Here is a 22,370-nt window from a genome sequence, read left to right on the forward strand (position 1 = left end):
CCAGTTGAGATTAACAACAGCCATGGGGTGGCTAAGTGTGTTGTTGTGAGCATCGGTTACTTGGTACTGGTGACCAAGTAGGTGTTGTTCAGGGTGGACCAGTTTCTCTATGACCATAGTCACACTGGCACCAGTGTCCCTGTAGGCCTGAACCTCAACACCATTTATTAGTGGTAGCTGCTTGTACTTATCCATATTAAGGGGACAAGCAACTAAGGTGGCTAAATCAATAGCCCCCTCAGAGACTAACACAGCCTCTGTGGCCTCCCTAACAAGGCCAACCCCAACTAAGTTACCAATAGTGAGCCCAGCTACTCCCTTGGATTGGCTATTAGTAGGTTTGCTCCCACCACCACTGCTATTAGTAGGGACACTAGGTGTAGCAGTAGGGGTTGTAGTGGTAGGAGGCTTGGTGCCTTTCTTTGGACAACTGGGATCTGTTGTCCAATGGCCTTTTATTTTACATAAATAGCACCATGGTTTCTTTTCCTTGTTCTGATTAAAAGAGGATTTGGGCCCACCACCCCCACCAGAGTGTTTTTGTGGGCCTGATGAAGACTCATTTTTAGATTTGTCCCCACCCTTGTCAGAAGACTTACCATCCTTCTTTTTGTTGCCATCTTTGTCACCTCCTGTATGAACTTTTCTGTTCACCCTTGTTCTGACCCATTTGTCTGCCTTCTTTCCCAATTCTTGGGGAGAGGTCAGATCAGAGTCCACCAAGTACTGGTGCAACAAATCAGACACACAATTATTAAGAATATGCTCTCTCAGGATCAAGTTATACAGGCTGTCATAATCAGTAACTTTACTGCCATGTAACCACCCCTCCAAGGCCTTCACTGAATGGTCAATGAAATCAACCCAGTCTTGTGAAGACTCCTTTTTGGTCTCTCTGAACTTTATCCTGTACTGTTCAGTGGTTAAGCCATAACCATCCAGGAGTGCATTCTTAAGAACTTGGAAATTATTAGCATCATTTTCTTTCACAGTAAGGAGCCTATCCCTACCTTTTCCACTAAATGATAGCCATAGGATAGCAGCACACTGCCTTTGAGGGACATCCTGTACAACACAGGCCCTCTCAAGTGCAGCAAACCACTTGTTAATGTCATCCCCCTCCTTATAAGGGGGAACTATCTTGTGCAGATTCCTGGAATCATGCTCTTTTGCAGGATGACTATGGGGAATACTGCTGCTGCCACCATGGGTTTCTAAACCCAGTTTCTGTCTCTCCTTCTCTACTTCTAAAGTCTGTCTATCCAAATCCAGCTGTTGCTTCTTGAGCTTCAGTCTGGTTTGTTCCACTCTCAATCTATTGAGCTCCCTTTCTAACAATCTGTCATCAGGGTGGGTGGGAGGGACATGCCTTGAAACAGAAGTATGGTGAGAATGGACAGAAGGAGACCTGTCCCTTACAGAAGCCACCCTAACAGCTTGGCTAACAGAAACATCACTACCAGTATGGTGAGAATAAATGCTTTTGCTATGATGTGAGACAACACTATTTATATGGTGTGGCTCATCATCATTACCAACTATGCTAGACTTTCTAGTAATGGGCAGGCTAGGAACTTTCTTTCCTGAATCTCTTCCTGGGGGAGTCCCTGGATCAGATTGAGAACCATTAGCTACTTTTTCTACAGATGGGGCACTTATGGCCTTATCCTGTACTCTAAGCATGTTAATTAACAGTTCTAAGGAAGGATTCTTCCCTACACTAAAACCTCTCTCTATGCAGAGATTCCTTGCTCCTTTCCAGCTAAGGTGATCATATGCAAGTTTGGACAGATCAACATTTTGGCCTGTGCCAGACATTTTTTTGAGAGAGTTAAAGTGATAGTAAAAGATAAAAAGTTTGTCAGAGCTTTTAGAAAGACAGAGAAAAAAACTTTTTAAACTTTTTAGAAAGTTAGAAGTACTTTTCCGCACTTAGAGAAGAGTGAAAAGAGGAAATGCAAAACTTTTTGGCTATGTGTATATACACTGACCTTGTTTTGTATATTTTTCTCTTATGAAAAGTACAATGACAAGAGTGGTAAGTAGTCTCAAAGCACTTATCCCGTCGCTGCACAACCAATGTAGGAGGCTGGACTGACTTGTAGTGAGTACCAAGGGGTACTTGCACCTTGCACCAGGCCCAGTTATCCCTTATTAGTGTATAGGGTGTCTAGCAGCTTAGGCTGATAAATAATGGTAGCTTAGCAGAGCAGCTTAGGCTGAACTAGGAGACGTGTGAAGCTACTACAGTACCACCTAGTGTCATATGCACAATATCATAAGAAAACACAATACAACGTTATACTAAAAATAAAGGTACTTTATTTTTATGACAATATGCCAAAGTATCTTAGAGTGTACCCTCAGTGAGAGGATAGGAAATATACACAAGATATATATACACAATAGCAAAAATATGCAGTATAGTCTTAGAAAACAGTGCAAACAATGTATAGTTACAATAGGATGCAATGGGGAAACATAGGGATAGGGGCAACACAAACCATATACTCCAAAAGTGGAATGCGAACCACGAATGGACCCCAAACCTATGTGACCTTGTAGAGGGTCGCTGGGACTATTAGAAAATAGTGAGAGTTAGAAAAATAACCCTCCCCAAGACCCTGAAAAGTGAGTGCAAAGTGCACTAAAGTTCCCCTAAGGACAAAGAAGTTGTGTTAGAGGAATAATGCAGGAAAGACACAAACCAACAATGCAACAACTGTGGATTTCCAATCTAGGGTACCTGTGGAACAAGGGGACCAAGTCCAAAAGTCACAAGCAAGTCGGAGATGGGCAGATGCCCAGGAAATGCCAGCTGCGGGTGCAAAGAAGCTTCTACTGGACAGAAGAAGCTGAGGTTTCTGCAAGAACGAAAAGGGCTAGTGACTTCCCCTTAGGTGGACGGATCCCTCTTGCCGTGGAGAGTCGTGCAGAAGTGTTTTGCCGCCGAAAGAACGCCAACAAGCCTTGCTAGCTGCAAATCGTGCGCTTAGCGTTTTTGGACTCTGTTGTGGCCCTGGAGGGACCAGGAGGTCGCAAATTGGACCAGGAGAGAGAGGGGACGTCGAGAAAGACAAGGAGCCCTCTCAGCAGCAGGTAGCACCCGGAGAAGTGCCAGAAACAGGCACTACGAGGATGCATGAAACGGTGCTCACCCGAAGGCGCACAAAGGAGTCCCACGTCGCCGGAGACCAACTTAGAAAGTCGTGCAATGCAGGTTAGAGTGCCGTGGAACCAGGCTTGGCTGTGCACAAAGGATTTCCGCCGGAAGTGCACAGGGGCCGGAGTAGCTGCAAAAGTAGCGGTTCCCAGCAATGCAGCCCAGCGAGGTGAGGCAAGGACTTACCTCCACCAAACTTGGACTGAAGAGTCACTGGACTGTGGGGGTCACTTGGACAGAGTCGCTGGATTTGAGGGACCTCGCTCGTCGTGCTGAGAGGAGACCCAAGGGACCGGTAATGCAGCTTTTTGGTGCCTGCGGTTGCAGGGGGAAGATTCCGTCGACCCACGGGAGATTTCTTCGGAGCTTCTGGTGCAGAGAGGAGGCAGACTACCCCCACAGCATGCACAAGCAGGAAAACAGTCGAGAAGGCGGCAGGATCAGCGTTACAGAGTTGCAGTAGTCGTCTTAGCTACTTTGTTGCAGTTTTGCAGGCTTTCAGCGCGGTCAGCAGTCGATTCCTTATCAGAAGGTGAAGAGAGAGATGCAGAGGAACTCGGCTGAGCTCTTGCATTCGTTATCTAAAGTTTCCCCAGAGACAGAGACCCTAAATAGCCAGAAAAGAGGGTGTGGCTACCTAGGAGAGAGGATAGGCTAGCAACACCTGAAGGAGCCTATCACAAGGAGTCTCTGACGTCACCTGGTGGCACTGGCCACTCAGAGCAGTCCAGTGTGCCAGCAGCACCTCTGTTTCCAAGATGGCAGAGGTCTGGAGCACACTGGAGGAGCTCTGGACACCTCCCAGGGGAGGTGCAGGTCAGGCGAGTGGTCACTCCCCTTTCCTTTGTCCAGTTTCGCGCCAGAGCAGGGCTAAGGGGTCCCCTGAACCGGTGTAGACTGGCTTATGCAGAATTGGGCACCTCTGTGCCCAACAAAGCATTTCCAGAGGCTGGGGGAGGCTACTCCTCCCCTGCCTTCACACCATTTTCCAAAGGGAGAGGGTGTCACACCCTCTCTCAGAGGAAGTTCTTTGTTCTGCCATCCTGGGCCAGGCCTGGCTGGACCCCAGGAGGGCAGATGCCTGTCTGAGGGGTTGGCAGCAGCAGCAGCTGCAGTGAAACCCCAGGAAGGGCAGTTTGGCAGTACCAGGGTCTGTGCTACAGACCACTGGGATCATGGGATTGTGCCAACTATGCCAGGATGGCATAGAGGGGGCAATTCCATGATCATAGACATGTTACATGGCCATATTCGGAGTTACCATTGTGAAGCTACATATAGGTAGTGACCTATATGTAGTGCACGCGTGTAATGGTGTCCCCGCACTCACAAAGTTCAGGGAATTGGCTCTGAACAATGTGGGGGCACCTTGGCTAGTGCCAGGGTGCCCTCACACTAAGTAACTTTGCACCTAACCTTTACCAGGTAAAGGTTAGACATATAGGTGACTTATAAGTTACTTAAGTGCAGTGTAAAATGGCTGTGAAATAACGTGGACGTTATTTCACTCAGGCTGCAGTGGCAGGCCTGTGTAAGAATTGTCAGAGCTCCCTATGGGTGGCAAAAGAAATGCTGCAGCCCATAGGGATCTCCTGGGACCCCAATACCCTGGGTACCTCAGTACCATATACTAGGGAATTATAAGGGTGTTCCAGTAAGCCAATGTAAATTGGTAAAAATGGTCACTAGCCTGTTAGTGACAATTTTGAAAGAAATGAGAGAGCATAACCACTGAGGTTCTGATTAGCAGAGCCTCAGTGAGACAGTTAGTCACTACACAGGTAACACATTCAGGCACACTTATGAGCACTGGGGCCCTGGGTTACCAGGGTCCCAGTGACACATACAACTAAAACAACATATATACAGTGAAAAATGGGGGTAACATGCCAGGCAAGATGGTACTTTCCTACACAACCCCCCCTCCCCAAACGAAGGACAATAAGACTAGCCATGACCTGATGAGTCTTCATTGTGTAAGTGGAAATATCTGGAGAGTCCATCTGCATTGGAGTGGCTACTCCCAGGTCTATGTTCCACTGTATAGTCCATTCCCTGTAGGGATATGGACCACCTCAACAATTTAGGATTTTCACCTTTCATTTGTTTTAGCCAAAGTAGAGGTTTGTGGTCTGTCTGAACAATGAAGTGAGTGCCAAACAGGTATGGCCTCAACTTCTTCAGTGCCCAGACCACAGCAAAGGCCTCCCTCTCAATGGCAGACCAACGCTTTTCTCTAGGGGTCAACCTCCTACTATTAAAAGCAACAGGTTGATCCTGGCCCTCAGAATTAAGTTGTGATAGGACTGCCCCTACTCCTAATTCAGATGCATCAGTTTGTACATAGAATTTTTTAGAGTAACAAGGGCTTTTCAGGACAGGTGCAGAGCACATGGCCTGCTTCAGCTCCTCAAAAGCTTTCTGACAGTTTGCTGTCCATAATACCTTTTTAGGCATTTTCTTGGATGTGAGGTCATTAAGAGGGGCTGCAATGGAGCCATAGTTCTTAATGAACCTCCTGTAATACCCAGTGAGGCCTAGGAAGGCTCTCACCTGAGTCTGAGTGGTAGGGGGAACCCAATCAATAATTGTTTGGATTTTCCCCTGAAGTGGTGCAATCTGTTCCCCACCAACAAGGTGTCCCAGATAAACCACCTTACCCTGCCCTATCTGGCACTTTGAAGCCTTGATAGTGAGGCCTGCCTTTTGCAGGGCCTCCAAAACTTTCCATAGGTGGACCAGGTGATCATCCCAGCTGGAGCTAAAGACAGCTATATCGTCCAAATATGCTGCACTGAAAGCTTCCAGCCCTTGCAGGACTGTGTTCACCAACCTCTGAAAAGTGGCAGGTGCATTTTTCAAACCAAAAGGCATTACAGTAAACTGGTAATGTCCTCCAATGGTAGAAAATGCAGTCTTAGGTTTAGCATCTTCTGACAATTTGATCTGCCAATACCCTGCAGTCAAATCAAAAGTGCTTAGATACTTGGCAGATGCCAGTGTATCTATGAGCTCATCTGCCCTGGGTATAGGGTGAGCATCAGTTTTGGTTACCAAGTTGAGACCTCTATAGTCTACACAAAACCGCATTTCCTTCTTTCCATCTTTGGAATGGGGTTTTGGTACCAGTACCACAGGAGAAGCCCATGGACTGTCAGAGTGCTCAACCACTCCTAGTTCTAACATTTTCTGGACCTCTTGCTTTATGCAGTCCCTGACATGGTCAGGCTGCCTATAGATCTTACTTTTGACAGGTAAACTGTCTCCAGTATCTATAGTGTGCTCACACCAAGAAGTGGTACCTGGCACAGTAGAGAAGAGTTCAGAGAATTGATCTAGGAGATTTATGCAATTATCTTTCTGCTCAGCAGTAAGACAATCAGCCAAAACTACACCTTCCACAAGAGCATCTTGTTCTGTGGAAGAGAAGAGATCAGGTAGGGGATCACTGTCTTCTTCCTGTCCCTCATCAGTTGCCATGAGCAGGGTGAGATCAGCCCTGTCATAGTAGGGTTTCAGGCGGTTGACATGGAGCACCCTAAGGGGACTCCTGGCAGTGCCTAAGTCAACTAAATAGGTGACTTCTCCCTTCTTTTCAACAATTGTGTGGGGACCACTCCATTTATCTTGGAGTGCTCTTGGGGCCACAGGCTCCAAGACCCACACTTTCTGCCCTGGTTGGTACTGAACCAAAACAGCCTTCTGATCATGCCATTGCTTCTGGAGCTCTTGGCTGGCCTGAAGGTTTTTACTGGCCTTTTTCATGTACTCAGCCATCCTTGATCTGAGGCCAAGTACATAATCCACAATATCCTGCTTAGGAGCTTTTAAAGGTTGTTCCCAACCCTCCTTTACAAGTGTGAGTGGACCCCTAACAGGGTGTCCAAAAAGAAGTTCAAAGGGGCTGAAGCCCACTCCTTTCTGGGGTACCTCCCTGTAGGCAAAAAGGAGGCATGGTAGAAGGATATCCCATCTCCTGCGGAGTTTTTCAGGGAGCCCCATAATCATGCCTTTGAGAGTTTTATTAAATCTCTCCACCAGTCCATTTGTTTGTGGATGATAGGGTGTTGTGAACTTGTACGTTACACCACACTCCTTCCACATGGCCTTTAAGTATGCAGACATGAAATTGCTTCCTCTGTCTGATACCACTTCCTTTGGGAAGCCCACCCTGGAAAATATTCCCAGGAGGGCCTTTGCCACTGCAGGTGCTGTAGTGGTCCTTAAAGGAATAGCTTCAGGATATCTTGTGGCATGGTCCACTACCACCAAGATAAATCTATTGCCTGAAGCAGTTGGAGGGTCAAGGGGGCCAACTATGTCAACCCCTACCCTTTCAAAGGGAACCCCAACCACAGGCAGTGGAATAAGGGGTGCCTTTGGTGTGCCACCTGTCTTGCCACTGGCTTGACAGGTTTCACAGGACTTACAAAATTCCTTTGTGTCCTCAGACATCCTAGGCCAATGAAACAATGGAACCAATCTGTCCCAAGTTTTCATTTGACCCAGGTGTCCAGCTAGGGGAATGTCATGTGCCAGGGTTAGGAGGAACTTTCTGTACTCCTGAGGAATCACTAATCTCCTGGCAGCTCCAGGTTTAGGATCCCTATGCTCAGTGTACAAGAGGTTGTCCTCCCAGTAAACTCTGTGAGAGTCACTGACATCCCCATTAGCCTGTTTGACAGCTTGCTGTCTGAGACCCTCTAATGTGGGACAGGTTTGCTGTGCCACACTCAGCTCCTCTCTGGCAGGCCCCCCTTCACCCAAAAGCTCAGCAGTGTCTGCTTCCAGCTCCTCTGGTGTAGGTTCTGCACAGGGAGGGAATTCTTCTTCCTCAGAAGTTGAATCCACTGTAGAGGGAGGGATAGTAGGAAGTGGTTTGCTTCTACTAGCCCTAGCTTTAGGGAGCACTTGGTCCATTGTTCCAGGATCCAAGCTTCCCTGTCCTTTTTGCTTTTTGGCCTGAGCCCTTGTCAAAGCAAAAATATGCCCTGGGATGCCCAGCATTGCTGCATGGGCCTCCAACTCCACATCTGACCAAGCTGATGTCTCCAAATCATTCCCTAATAGACAGTCTACAGGTAAATCTGAAGCTACCACAACTTTCTTTGGACCAGTAACCCCCCCCCCAGTTGAGATTAACAACAGCCATGGGGTGGCTAAGTGTGTTGTTGTGAGCATCGGTTACTTGGTACTGGTGACCAAGTAGGTGTTGTTCAGGGTGGACCAGTTTCTCTATGACCATAGTCACACTGGCACCAGTGTCCCTGTAGGCCTGAACCTCAACACCATTTATTAGGGGTAGCTGCTTGTACTTATCCATATTAAGGGGACAAGCAACTAAGGTGGCTAAATCAATAGCCCCCTCAGAGACTAACACAGCCTCTGTGGCCTCCCTAACAAGGCCAACCCCAACTAAGTTACCAATAGTGAGCCCAGCTACTCCCTTGGATTGGCTATTAGTAGGTTTGCTCCCACCACCAGTGCTATTAGTAGGGACACTAGGTGTAGCAGTAGGGGTTGTAGTGGTAGGAGGCTTGGTGCCTTTCTTTGGACAACTGGGATCTGTTGTCCAATGGCCTTTTATTTTACATAAATAGCACCATGGTTTCTTTTCCTTGTTCTGATTAAAAGAGGATTTGGGCCCACCACCCCCACCAGAGTGTTTTTGTGGGCCTGATGAAGACTCATTTTTAGATTTGTCCCCACCCTTGTCAGAAGACTTACCATCCTTCTTTTTGTTGCCATCTTTGTCACCCCCTGTATGAACTTTTCTGTTCACCCTTGTTCTGACCCATTTGTCTGCCTTCTTTCCCAATTCTTGGGGAGAGGTCAGATCAGAGTCCACCAAGTACTGGTGCAACAAATCAGACACACAATTATTAAGAATATGCTCTCTCAGGATCAAGTTATACAGGCTGTCATAATCAGTAACTTTACTGCCATGTAACCACCCCTCCAAGGCCTTCACTGAATGGTCAATGAAATCAACCCAGTCTTGTGAAGACTCCTTTTTGGTCTCTCTGAACTTTATCCTGTACTGTTCAGTGGTTAAGCCATAACCATCCAGGAGTGCATTCTTTAGAACTTGGAAATTATTAGCATCATTTTCTTTCACAGTAAGGAGCCTATCCCTACCTTTTCCACTAAATGATAGCCATAGGATAGCAGCACACTGCCTTTGAGGGACATCCTGTACAACACAGGCCCTCTCAAGTGCAGCAAACCACTTGTTAATGTCATCCCCCTCCTTATAAGGGGGAACTATCTTGTGCAGATTCCTGGAATCATGCTCTTTTGCAGGATGACTATGGGGAATACTGCTGCTGCCACCATGGGTTTCTAAACCCAGTTTCTGTCTCTCCTTCTCTACTTCTAAAGTCTGTCTATCCAAATCCAGCTGTTGCTTCTTGAGCTTCAGTCTGGTTTGTTCCACTCTCAATCTATTGAGCTCCCTTTCTAACAATCTGTCATCAGGGTGGGTGGGAGGGACATGCCTTGAAACAGAAGTATGGTGAGAATGGACAGAAGGAGACCTGTCCCTTACAGAAGCCACCCTAACAGCTTGGCTAACAGAAACATCACTACCAGTATGGTGAGAATAAATGCTTTTGCTATGATGTGAGACAACACTATTTATATGGTGTGGCTCATCATCATTACCAACTATGCTAGACTTTCTAGTAATGGGCAGGCTAGGAACTTTCTTTCCTGAATCTCTTCCTGGGGGAGTCCCTGGATCAGATTGAGAACCATTAGCTACTTTTTCTACAGATGGGGCACTTATGGCCTTATCCTGTACTCTAAGCATGTTAATTAACAGTTCTAAGGAAGGATTCTTCCCTACACTAAAACCTCTCTCTATGCAGAGATTCCTTGCTCCTTTCCAGCTAAGGTGATCATATGCAAGTTTGGACAGATCAACATTTTGGCCTGTGCCAGACATTTTTTTGAGAGAGTTAAAGTGATAGTAAAAGATAAAAAGTTTGTCAGAGCTTTTAGAAAGACAGAGAAAAAAACTTTTTAAACTTTTTAGAAAGTTAGAAGTACTTTTCAGCACTTAGAGAAGAGTGAAAAGAGGAAATGCAAAACTTTTTGGCTATGTGTATATACACTGACCTTGTTTTGTATATTTTTCTCTTATGAAAAGTACAATGACAAGAGTGGTAAGTAGTCTCAAAGCACTTATCCCGTCGCTGCACAACCAATGTAGGAGGCTGGACTGGCTTGTAGTGAGTACCAAGGGGTACTTGCACCTTGCACCAGGCCCAGTTATCCCTTATTAGTGTATAGGGTGTCTAGCAGCTTAGGCTGATAGATAATGGTAGCTTAGCAGAGCAGCTTAGGCTGAACTAGGAGACGTGTGAAGCTACTACAGTACCACCTAGTGTCATATGCACAATATCATAAGAAAACACAATACACAGTTATACTAAAAATAAAGGTACTTTATTTTTATGACAATATGCCAAAGTATCTTAGAGTGTACCCTCAGTGAGAGGATAGGAAATATACACAAGATATATATACACAATAGCAAAAATATGCAGTATAGTCTTAGAAAACAGTGCAAACAATGTATAGTTACAATAGGATGCAATGGGGGAAACATAGGGATAGGGGCAACACAAACCATATACTCCAAAAGTGGAATGCGAACCACAAATGGACCCCAAACCTATGTGACCTTGTAGAGGGTCGCTGGGACTATTAGAAAATAGTGAGAGTTAGAAAAATAACCCTCCCCAAGACCCTGAAAAGTGAGTGCAAAGTGCACTAAAGTTCCCCTAAGGACAAAGAAGTCGTGTTAGAGGAATAATGCAGGAAAGACACAAACCAACAATGCAACAACTGTGGATTTCCAATCTAGGGTACCTGTGGAACAAGGGGACCAAGTCCAAAAGTCACAAGCAAGTCGGAGATGGGCAGATGCCCAGGAAATGCCAGCTGCGGGTGCAAAGAAGCTTCTACTGGACAGAAGAATCTGAGGTTTCTGCAGGAACGAAAAGGGCTAGAGACTTCCCCTTAGGTGGACGGATCCCTCTCGCCGTGGAGAGTCGTGCAGAAGTGTTTTCCCGCCGAAAGAACGTCAACAAGCCTTGCTAGCTGCAAATCATGCGGTTAGCGTTTTTGGACTCTGCTGTGGCCCTGGAGGGACCAGGAGGTCGCAAATTGGACCAGGAGAGAGAGGGGACGTCGAGCAAGACAAGGAGCTCTCTCAGCAGCAGGTAGCATCCGGAGAAGTGCCAGAAACAGGCACTACGAGGATGCGTGAAACAGTGCTCACCCGAAGACGCACAAAGGAGTCCCACGTCGCCGGAGACCAACTTAGAAAGTCGTGCAATGCAGGTTAGAGTGCCGTGGACCCAGGCTTGGCTGTGCACAAAGGATTTCCGCCGGAAGTGCACAGGGGCCGGAGTAGCTGCAAAAGTCGCGGTTCCAAGCAATGCAGCCCAGCGAGGTGAGGCAAGGACTTACCTCCACCAAACTTGGACTGAAGAGTCACTGGACTGTGGGGGTCACTTGGACAGAGTCGCTGGATTTGAGGGACCTCGCTCGTCGTGCTGAGAGGAGACCCAAGGGACCGGTAATGCAGCTTTTTGGTGCCTGCGGTTGCAGGGGGAAGATTCCGTCGACCCACAGGAGATTTCTTCGGAGCTTCTGGTGCAGAGAGGAGGCAGACTACCCCCACAGCATGCACAAGCAGGAAAACAGTCGAGAAGGCGGCAGGATCAGCGTTACAGAGTTGCAGTAGTCGTCTTAGCTACTTTGTTGCAGTTTGCAGGCTTCCAGCGCGGTCAGCAGTCGATTCCTTATCAGAAGGTGAAGAGAGAGATGCAGAGGAACTCGGCTGAGCTCTTGCATTCGTTATCTAAAGTTTCCCTAGAGACAGAGACCCTAAATAGCCAGAAAAGAGGGTGTGGCTACCTAGGAGAGAGGATAGGCTAGCAACACCTGAAGGAGCCTATCACAAGGAGTCTCTGACGTCACCTGGTGGCACTGGCCACTCAGAGCAGTCCAGTGTGCCAGCAGCACCTCTGTTTCCAAGATGGCAGAGGTCTGGAGCACACTGGAGGAGCTCTGGACACCTCCCAGGGGAGGTGCAGGTCAGGGGAGTGGTCACTCCCCTTTCCTTTGTCCAGTTTCGCGCCAGAGCAGGGCTAAGGGGTCCCCTGAACCGGTGTAGACTGGCTTATGCAGAATTGGGCACCTCTGTGCCCAACAAAGCATTTCCAGAGGCTGGGGGAGGCTACTCCTCCCCTGCCTTCACACCATTTTCCAAAGGGAGAGGGTGTCACACCCTCTCTCAGAGGAAGTTCTTTGTTCTGCCATCCTGGGCCAGGCCTGGCTGGACCCCAGGAGGGCAGATGCCTGTCTGAGGGGTTGGCAGCAGCAGCAGCTGCAGTGAAACCCCAGGAAGGGCAGTTTGGCAGTACCAGGGTCTGTGCTACAGACCACTGGGATCATGGGATTGTGCCAACTATGCCAGGATGGCATAGAGGGGGCAATTCCATGATCATAGACATGTTACATGGCCATATTCGGAGTTACCATTGTGAAGCTACATATAGGTAGTGACCTATATGTAGTGCACGCGTGTAATGGTGTCCCCGCACTCACAAAGTTCAGGGAATTGGCTCTGAACAATGTGGGGGCACGTTGGCTAGTGCCAGGGTGCCCTCACACTAAGTAACTTTGCACCTAACCTTTACCAGGTAAAGGTTAGACATATAGGTGACTTATAAGTTACTTAAGTGCAGTGTAAAATGGCTGTGAAATAACGTGGACGTTATTTCACTCAGGCTGCAGTGGCAGGCCTGTGTAAGAATTGTCAGAGCTCCCTATGGGTGGCAAAAGAAATGCTGCATCCCATAGGGATCTCCTGGGACCCCAATACCCTGGGTACCTCAGTACCATATACTAGGGAATTATAAGGGTGTTCCAGTAAGCCAATGTAAATTGGTAAAAATGGTCACTAGCCTGTTAGTGACAATTTGAAAGAAATGAGAGAGCATAACCACTGAGGTTCTGATTAGCAGAGCCTCAGTGAGACAGTTAGTCACTACACAGGTAACACATTCAGACACACTTATGAGCACTGGGGCCCTGGGTTACCAGGGTCCCAGTGACACATACAACTAAAACAACATATATACAGTGAAAAATGGGGGTAACATGCCAGGCAAGATGGTACTTTCCTACAAGTGTTCACACCGGCCCGACCGGCGGGGACACTCTATTTCAAGGTTTTCACTGGTCGGCCAGGTCGGACTGGTTGAAATCTTGTAATAAGGCGGGGAAGGGGGAGTCCTGCGAGTTTGGCTGTCTAGCTTTGGGACTGCCAAACTCGTAATCAGCCCCTTAAACTGCAACAATTGAAATCCTGTTATTTTAGTTGTTCTTGGACCCTCCCCCTTGAGCCATTTTCAAAATTCCCACACAAACTGCAATTGAGGTACATTGCAATTGTCTACTGCTCCAGAAGACACCAGCCCTAATAGTTTCCATCTCCCTGCCATCACCTGCGGTAGTGCCAACAGACCATACAGCTGCTTTACTGGTCACCACTGAAAAAAAACCAGCAATAGTGCATCAAACCTTGAATGTCCACAGCAGGGCAGGTACAACGTGGCATGACACACTTTGGGTTCTGGAACTTTAAGATGGCTGCCCCATCCAAACTTAATGATGCAGCAGTGTTTGAGTAGGCTGGTGAGCAGCGCATGCTGCAGTAAAAAAGAAACAGCTGAGTTGCTGTGGTACTCTCTCTGCCTCTCTCCCCAGCAGTAATTTAATAATGTATTGTTTAGACAACTACTGGGCTTACCATAGAGTTACCACCCTACAGTCCCTTAGCCTGACAGAGATCAGTGAAGTCTATGTTGTGCTAGGCTGGTTTATCTCATGGGCATCTTTGGTGCATTCCAGTGTAGGCACAAGTATGTGCTTTTCGCCACACCCACTGTATAGTAGCACTGCCCGATAGTGAACCAGCTTCTCCTTTCAATCTCACATGCATGCACCATGCACTTGAAGGGCCCTTTGCTCCACACTTGCACTAACTATGCGCACACAAAAGAGCTGGAGGGAGCTTTGGAGATGGTGTACTGTAAACTGCTTCAGCTAGGTAGAGTGACTCCTAGGAATTGTTGAGGACTTGTTCAATTGTGTTTGTGTCCCAGTGGATATGATGAGTGTCTGTGAATATGAAGGGTGATATTCTTTTCACTGTTGCACCTGGTGTTTGGTAACAGCTGTAAACATATCCTGTGATCATTGTGGTGGCTCATTGGGAAGTGCATCTTGCCAGAGTCACTTAGCAAGGGTTTCGAAAGTAAATAAATTGATAGACTTGGTCATTAACCCCCAAATCTTTAAGCAGCCAAGTCAGAGAAAGCAGATTGTCAAGGTTCACAAGCACAGAAAAAGGGATCAGCTACTGAATGACTGCTGCAGCATTGGTTCAAGAGTGAGACATGTTCATTGTTAATTAATTACACAGCCTGTTTTCTTCCACGACCTTAGTGAAAACATGAGGGGAACAGTTAGAACCATAATAGTGGAAAAGCAATACATCCTAAATACCAACAGCACTCCCACCTTCACAAGACAGTCAGGCACTACCTGAAGCAGAAACTGCACAGAGTACTAGTCATACATCACTGGAAGCATTTTGTAGGAAACTATTTTTGGGGCGTGACGATTTCCCACTTCAAGGTATAATCACAACCCTTGTCAGGCTGAACTCTCCAAATTACTAAATTAACTTTAGCTCCACCACCTGGTGGCCATAGGAAGGAGCAGACTGGCTTATTTCAGGGCAATGTGTAAAGAATTTATGCAGTACCAAGACACTAAAAAAAGTCAAAATGCAAAGCAAAAATCCTATACCGAATTAGAAAAATAGAGTAGTATGTAATTAACAAAATTACACCAAAATGACAAAAATCTAATTAGGGGAATCTGACACATATAAAGTTTCAAGCAGAAATGGTGTCAAAAACCATAAACTTGTAAAAGCACAAAGCGCCAATATTAGTCAGTTGTTCTGATAGAGTGGGACCTAGGTGCATTTAAGGCTGACTATGATAGAGTGTTGGCCAAATACACCAACATAGGGGCTGAATTAAAGGTTAGTGGAGAGGGAACTTCGTCACAACGCTGACTGATTTCCCTCCCTACCAACAAAGTGACCGCCTGCCCGATTTATATGGGGGCAGACCATAGGTTTACCTAAGGAAGTGTCTAGGGTAGCCAAACTTCTCCAACAGCCCGTAGGAGTATTGCCTTTGGAAAATTGGCTACATGTCCATTAGGATGGTTGGACATAAAACTGTTTTTTAAAGTCCATCACCACCAGGCATAACCTGGTGATAAGAGATAGCATAAAACAAAAAATGCCCCATTGCAATAGGAGATTACTCACGTGGCGAGGGGGGCATTATCTTTTTTATTTTCAAAAAGAAAATCCTACTTCAGGATTTTCTATTTGAAAGTTAAAAAAGAAACCAGTTTGGTGCAAGGCTTAACTGCAAAAAGCAATGACTGGAAGCGCCATGACAGGGGTTCCTGCCAATGCTTTATAAATGATCACCAGCTTGGCAGTCATTTATAAATTAGGTGGTGGCATTTCCATCATGGAGACAGAGTCATTTACTCTGGCAGAGAAACAGGTTATTTGCCTATAATTAATTCAGGCCCTTACACTTTTAAGTCCCAATCTACCACATTTTTAAAGCCCCTGGGACTTAAGGAGAAGCACAAATAGAGTCACAGGGTGACAGGCAGAGCCAGCCAAAAGCAGGGTCCAGTCCAGGTCCAGTTGCAGGAAAAGATCTCTTGTAGTGTGTTGTTTCCCTACAACTTTAACAAGAGGTCACCCTTATGACCCTTGGAGTCCACTTCTTTGACCTGGGTTCAAGGTCGAGAAGGGCCACTATTTCAGGGTTCTTCTCAGGTCAGAGGCAGCAGGTCCAGTTCCCTTCTGTGCTTCTGCAGGTCAAGAAATGTTCTGAAGTGGGTGCCTGGAGTTGCCACATTTATGGCTGGAACTAGCTAGAGGAATGGAGTGACTCCTGGGCATTCCCTAACTAATGGGGTTAAAGGTCAGGGACAATCTAACTCACATTTTCAGTAGTTTCTGTTTGCCCTATTGCAATCAGGCCCAACGTGCCATGTGTCAGGGCATTTCAGGATAGTGAAAGTCTTCAGAAACACCATACTTGGGTTGGGGTGTGAGTAGTAGTAATTCTAGTGTCCTCTGAAATCTAACACTGAAATCTGGTTTGAGGCAGATCCTGTACCTACAATAAACCCAGAGACAGAAATTTGGTAGGACAAAAGCATTCTTCAAGTACCCAAAGTGCTATATTACAAGCAGGATTTGTCACTGTGGTGTCAAAAGGGATGCTTACAATCCCAGCCTTGCATTTAATGTGGAATTCTGCCCATTCAGGTCAGCCTATTGTTTGCTTCTGGGAGGTGTTTCACATGTTTTCACATGTATTAAAGACTGGGAACAGACTGAGAGCTGGCAGAGGCTTATGCTAATTAGCCTTTTGACCTTTCAGGCAGACAAAGGGTAACTTTCTAAAAATTACTTTTCCTTTTTATTTATTAAAGTTCCAATTTTACCATTGAATTGGATTTTTAATAACTATTAAAATGGAGGTTTAATTATTTTTCTAGCTGTCCCCATGCATGAGGTCCAGTATTCATATGTAATATTGCTTTTCAGTGTTCCTCGATGGGGGAGCCAGCCTTCCTACAGTCACTGTAAGGGCATGTTAACTTTAAATGTTTACATGTCCTACTTTTAAATACCATGCACTCTGGCTTGAGGGCTACAAGGCCTACATAGTGGGTGACATTCCTATTTAAAAGGAAGGTGTTTACCTGCCATGCCACAGTGTAAGTTTTTCACTGTTACCATCAGGCTACAATGGTAGACCAGAAGCAGTGCCTGCACTGACATTGTAGTGGTTGGCACAATAGGTGCTGCAATTAGGCCTGGACGGAGTGCGCTGAGTCGCGCTACACAGAACTCCGTGAAGTGGCTAAAAAACTCTGCTGTGCTACGGGGGTTCTGCTAGTGGGCGAGTTCTCTGTTGTGCCCGTTCGTGTTGCATTTGACATGAATCCGACCCCAATCTTTGTAATTCCTCCACCCTTACACTTGATCTGCCCTATTTCTTATTTATTGTATTAGTGTGTCTTTTTGTGTCTGATTATTTTTACATTGTTTTAAATTTTTGTGTGTTTTTTGTGACTTTTAGTATTTTTGTTTATTTTTCTCTTATTTCTTGCTCCATTTTCCTCTTGTTTCTTTTCTTCTTTTCTTCTCTTCTTCACCCTACCCCAGTACCCCACCCTGCACCATGGCAGAACAGGGCAGCAGCGGCCGCCTGTCTTGTTGGCGGCACCGCCATCAGAGGGTTCAGCCTCAGCTGATCTTCAGCAAGGAGGAGGTGGCAGCACTGGTTTTTTATGTGCAGAGCAACCTATCCTTCATGCTGGCAGTAGTTGGCAGGCCTTGGAGCGGTTACCCCCTGTGGGAGCATTGAAAGTGCTGGGCTACGGTGTGCTGTTTGGTCACAGCCACCACTCAGATCCAGCGTAGCACCCAGAAGCTGAACCACCACTGTGTGGATATAATCAACCACGAGCAGGACCTGCTCGACCTGCTAGGTGTTGAGATCCCGGGACTTGGTGAGTATTATATTTTTATAGATTTTTTGTCCTGCAATGCTAACTTTTTTTCCAAATAGCAGAGGTAAGTTACGTTGAGTTTACGTTAAGAATATTAATTATTGTGTGATCCAGTTAGAGCTGGGCAGGTGCTTGGTGCTACATCATCGTACTCGTAGATAGGCACTCGCTTTGGCTGATTATTTAAGAAGCCATTCCAACACAGACTCCTCTTCCTCCTGTCTCCATAGTGAATTAATGATTTCAGTGAGTTAGCGTTCTCTGTCACTTTATGTAGCTCGTACAGTCCCAAGCAATTTCACAGTGATGCGAGTATGCATGCATTGCAAAAAAAAAACGGGAGACTGAGTTAGTCCATCAAGGGGCTTGAAAAATGAGAATAGAATGAAAGATCTTTCATTGCAATGCATTAGTTCCAACTGTAGTTTTTGAAAGGAAATTTGGAATAGGGATTTTAGGACTATAGCCAACTCAACGGTAATTGATCATACCAGTATAGTACCATAGGTGATCTAATTTACGTACAATGTTATTGCATTTGCCTCTTATATAATAACTCGGTGGAGATTAACTGTACCACTAATGTATTTTTTTATCTTCTTTATTTCTAATCTCACTTTAGCACCCTAGGGCAAGAAGAGGGGCACTGCACTGGCGGGTCTGGCAGGGGCTGGGGAGATGCGAACCACCAGCGCAGATACTGATGGCTCTACTTATCCCAGTAAGTCATTTTATTTAACATTATTATTATTTCCCTAACCTTTACCTCTCCCCACTTTTATACTACTTTTAATTTTGCCTTGTTTACTTTTTTATACTGTCTCCCTTTTGTCCAACTCCCCTATATAGGTTTTGTTTAATTCCTGTTAGACCTGCATTATCTTTTTTTTCTGTCTTTCATTGACCATTTTGTATTCCATCCCTTCATTGCTCTTCAATGATTCTGAGTCATAGTCAATCATAGGCCATGGCTCTGCCCCTATATAACACAAAGCTTTTGGTTGGCTTGACTATCTGGCTTTTCTAACAATCCAACAAAATGCCCAGAGTGATATTTCTGACAGAAGATACTGCAGTGCTAACCAAACTGTAACGTTGTTGCTGTATTTTTTTGATTAAAAAAATTAAGAATGGGAGGTGTACCTGGCATCTGATAACTGTGTACTGTTTTTTATAGCCACACCAACCAGTGGAGCCGGCTTACGCTCAACCGCTGCAGCAGCAGATGGAGCAGGGAGAGATGCAGTGGCAGGAATGGGCAATGGTAAATCACACTGCTTGCTTATTGACAATTACTTTTACTCATTAGCTAAAAGCGCGTTGTTGTGATCAGATTCATGAGCCCCCCACATTACAGCTACAGCAGTGGTTGGGTTCCTTATGGCCTCTTCTATCCGCAACTTAGCAAAAGCACACATAATATACGCTAAAAATGATGGCTTGATGGATACGTAAAAGAACAGAAGGTTGAAAGAAAGGATGGGTGAAAAGAGTGAAAGAAAAGGATGCATGGGTGGATGAAAAAGGATGCATGGGTGAGTATTGGTATTGGATAAATGGATGGATGGGTGCAAGGATGATTGAAAGAAAGGGCGGAGAGTGTGGGTACTGAATGGATGGATAAAGAATTGGGAATTTGGTTGATAGACTGGATTAGAGAAAGTAAAGGTTAAATCATGGTGGCTATAGGGTATACAAGGAAGAATGAAAGGACAATTGAATAATTACTTGGATGAATAAAGACGGGAGCTCTTCTTCTATGGAGAGATCAGTGACGCCCCTCTATTCTGCTATAGAAAAAGCTCTACCTACCTGCCTAATCCATCTGCCTTACTCGCAGTAGAGTAAGTCAAGATTCTTTACTTTTCTCACTGCCCAGCAAATCAATTTGTTTGAAAGAATTTGTGATGACAGACGAAGCCAGGGAATAAAGTGGGACTAGTAAGTGCCCGATTTGATTTCAAGTTTGGCATAGGGGATACTCTGTGGCAAACATGCCAAATACATATATAGGCCATTCTTTCCCCTGTAGTAAAGTGCATATTTTCCCCCCGTTTTCTTACAGCAGACAGGATAAATATGTCCACATTTTATACATGACATATGTGACATATCTAATTTATTCATCTGTCTCTTTGGAGTCAGGGTAGAAACTAAACTAAGTGAAAGGCATGTGAAGAAGAACAGGGCCATTGGAATTAAAGATAGATAATTGTCAGCTACAGCTTCCTGAGCTGCAGACAGTAGCAACGTACTTGAAGCGCTGGATAGCATGCCTCAATTATCTGGCACAACAACTTGTACTCCCTACTGCATAATGCCTTACTCATCATAATGAGAGGTAATTCATTTTTATTTTTCCACTAAATGTGTCTATTTAGCTACTAGAAAAGCCTTTAAATGAAAAAAAATGAAGTCACTGTTTTTTAAATCTGGTCTTATCCTGCCTTCATTCTTTTCTACCAGATAGTTAGTACTTTTTATGTATGTATGTAAACAAATAAAATATCCGCCCTGTGATTCTCCAAATCATAATCACATCAAATTCCAATGTCCCTAGGGGACCAGCAATGTAGCGCTACTGTGCCATCCACCAGCATTCATTGAAGAAGTGTTTGTTGGCAGCATTGTTTACAATTTGTCTTTTTTATTCTTCTTCTTCTCTATATAGCTACTTCTGCCCAATGACCACCACCACCAGGCAGTAGATAGCGGCCCATCTGCAGCAGCAGAGGCTGGGGAACATTCAGGCAGAATATCAGCATCCGGTGATCCTGGAGGAGGAAGATGCTGAAACAGCTGCCTCGGACCCAAGACCCACGGAGCAACATGCCAGCCCCCAGCCTCACATCCGGTACATCACCAACGTTGTCGCCAGCAGTCAGGGTCCCTGACTGCACCTGCTGCTGCACCCTCCCACTCCAACAGGGCATTGCTCAGACGCATCCTACAGCGGAGGCACCGATGAAGAGCCAGCTCGCCAGCATTGAGCAGAGCGTCAACCAGCTCCAGACCCATGTTGACAGTGCCCTTTTTTAAGTCCTTTTTTAAAATTCTTTTGTTTTGGTGGGAGGGAATTGTTGTGGGTTGAGAGGGTGGGGAGGATTTGGGCTGGACTTTGGACTTTTCGTTGGAATTTTTGGGGATGGGGTTATTTCTTCAAGGAGACGGTGGGACTGTTGTGGATGGAGAGGGAGGGATTTTTATTTGTAAATAATTTTGTTCTACTTCATTTGCTTCTCAAATCTTTATTTTGGAGTTTTAGACTTTTACTTTGTACTGCTGTTGTTTAGTGCAGGCTATTAGTTTTAATCTGCTAAAAAAAAGTGTATGTCATTTACTTAGACCCTTGCTATGTTGCCCTCTGCAGCTATTATTGACCACTAAGAGGTGATTGCCCTTGCCTATTTTGCCTACAAAAACCCAGTACACACAGAAAACATCTCCTTCAGTAGGTGTTAATTTCGAACTCTTTAATCCATAGTTCTTCTCTTACCTGAAAAGATGAAGCGAGGGAGTCTTCTTACTGCAGGTTTTTCCCTAAGCTGGCATCTTAAGGGAGTGTTAGGGGTAGTAATAGCAGGCTAGCATGCTAACAGGGAAACTTCAACTGCAGGATTAATTAAAGGTTTATCCATCACTGACAACTAGATTGAAAGAAAACAGCGAGTTTGTGGGTCATATGTCATAAATTTAGGAAGACCGAGACCAGACTACCACAATGACAGCATTAAACACACAACAAAGAAGGCCATATGATAATAATATCTAGCAATATCAATTTCTTCTGAGCAATGGTGGGGAGCTATAAAACTAAACGTAGGAAATGAAATCATGGAGTTAGGAGAAGTGGGCTCAGACTCAAGAGTGTTTAGACCAGGTTAAGCACTTACAGAACACACACACAAGGCATGAATGAAGATGTTGAAGGGACCGGTGTGGAACATTGCTCAGGTAATAGAAGGTAGAAGGCCATGCAGTGAGTTGGTGTTGCTTTCACCACAACCTCCCCAGCAAGTGTGCAATTCATGGGAGGTGTAAAATTAGGTCACACCTCAATAAATCACACAGACCGGGGGAAGAGAGTTAGAGGGCTCAATAAATGGATGGGAAAGAGGATTAGGGGAAAGGTGTGACAAAGACAAACATTACATAAACAAAACCACAACAATATTTATTGGGGCACTGAGCAGCACATCATCATCAACCTGTTTCGGAAGGAAACGAAGGCATAAGTAAGTATGACACAGTTCAGTAAATTCATTGGAAACAGTCCTTCTGCACCAGAGAGACCCCAGGTAGTATACCCTAAGCTTTATGTCTTCCCGTTTTGAAATATGGAAGATTGAATGTAACCCACCCAGTTCTAAGAATTATGATTGGTAAAAGGAAAATGATACCGTAGTGCCAAATTGTGTGATGTATCTACATTTTTCTCAGAATGTCCATCACTCTGGTGCCTGTCTGAACCTGTTCGGTAGGTAAGCTGGAGTCTTGA

Source organism: Pleurodeles waltl, chromosome 3_1, assembly GCF_031143425.1.
Source record: "Pleurodeles waltl isolate 20211129_DDA chromosome 3_1, aPleWal1.hap1.20221129, whole genome shotgun sequence".
In the NCBI taxonomy this organism is placed as follows: Eukaryota; Metazoa; Chordata; class Amphibia; order Caudata; family Salamandridae; genus Pleurodeles; species Pleurodeles waltl.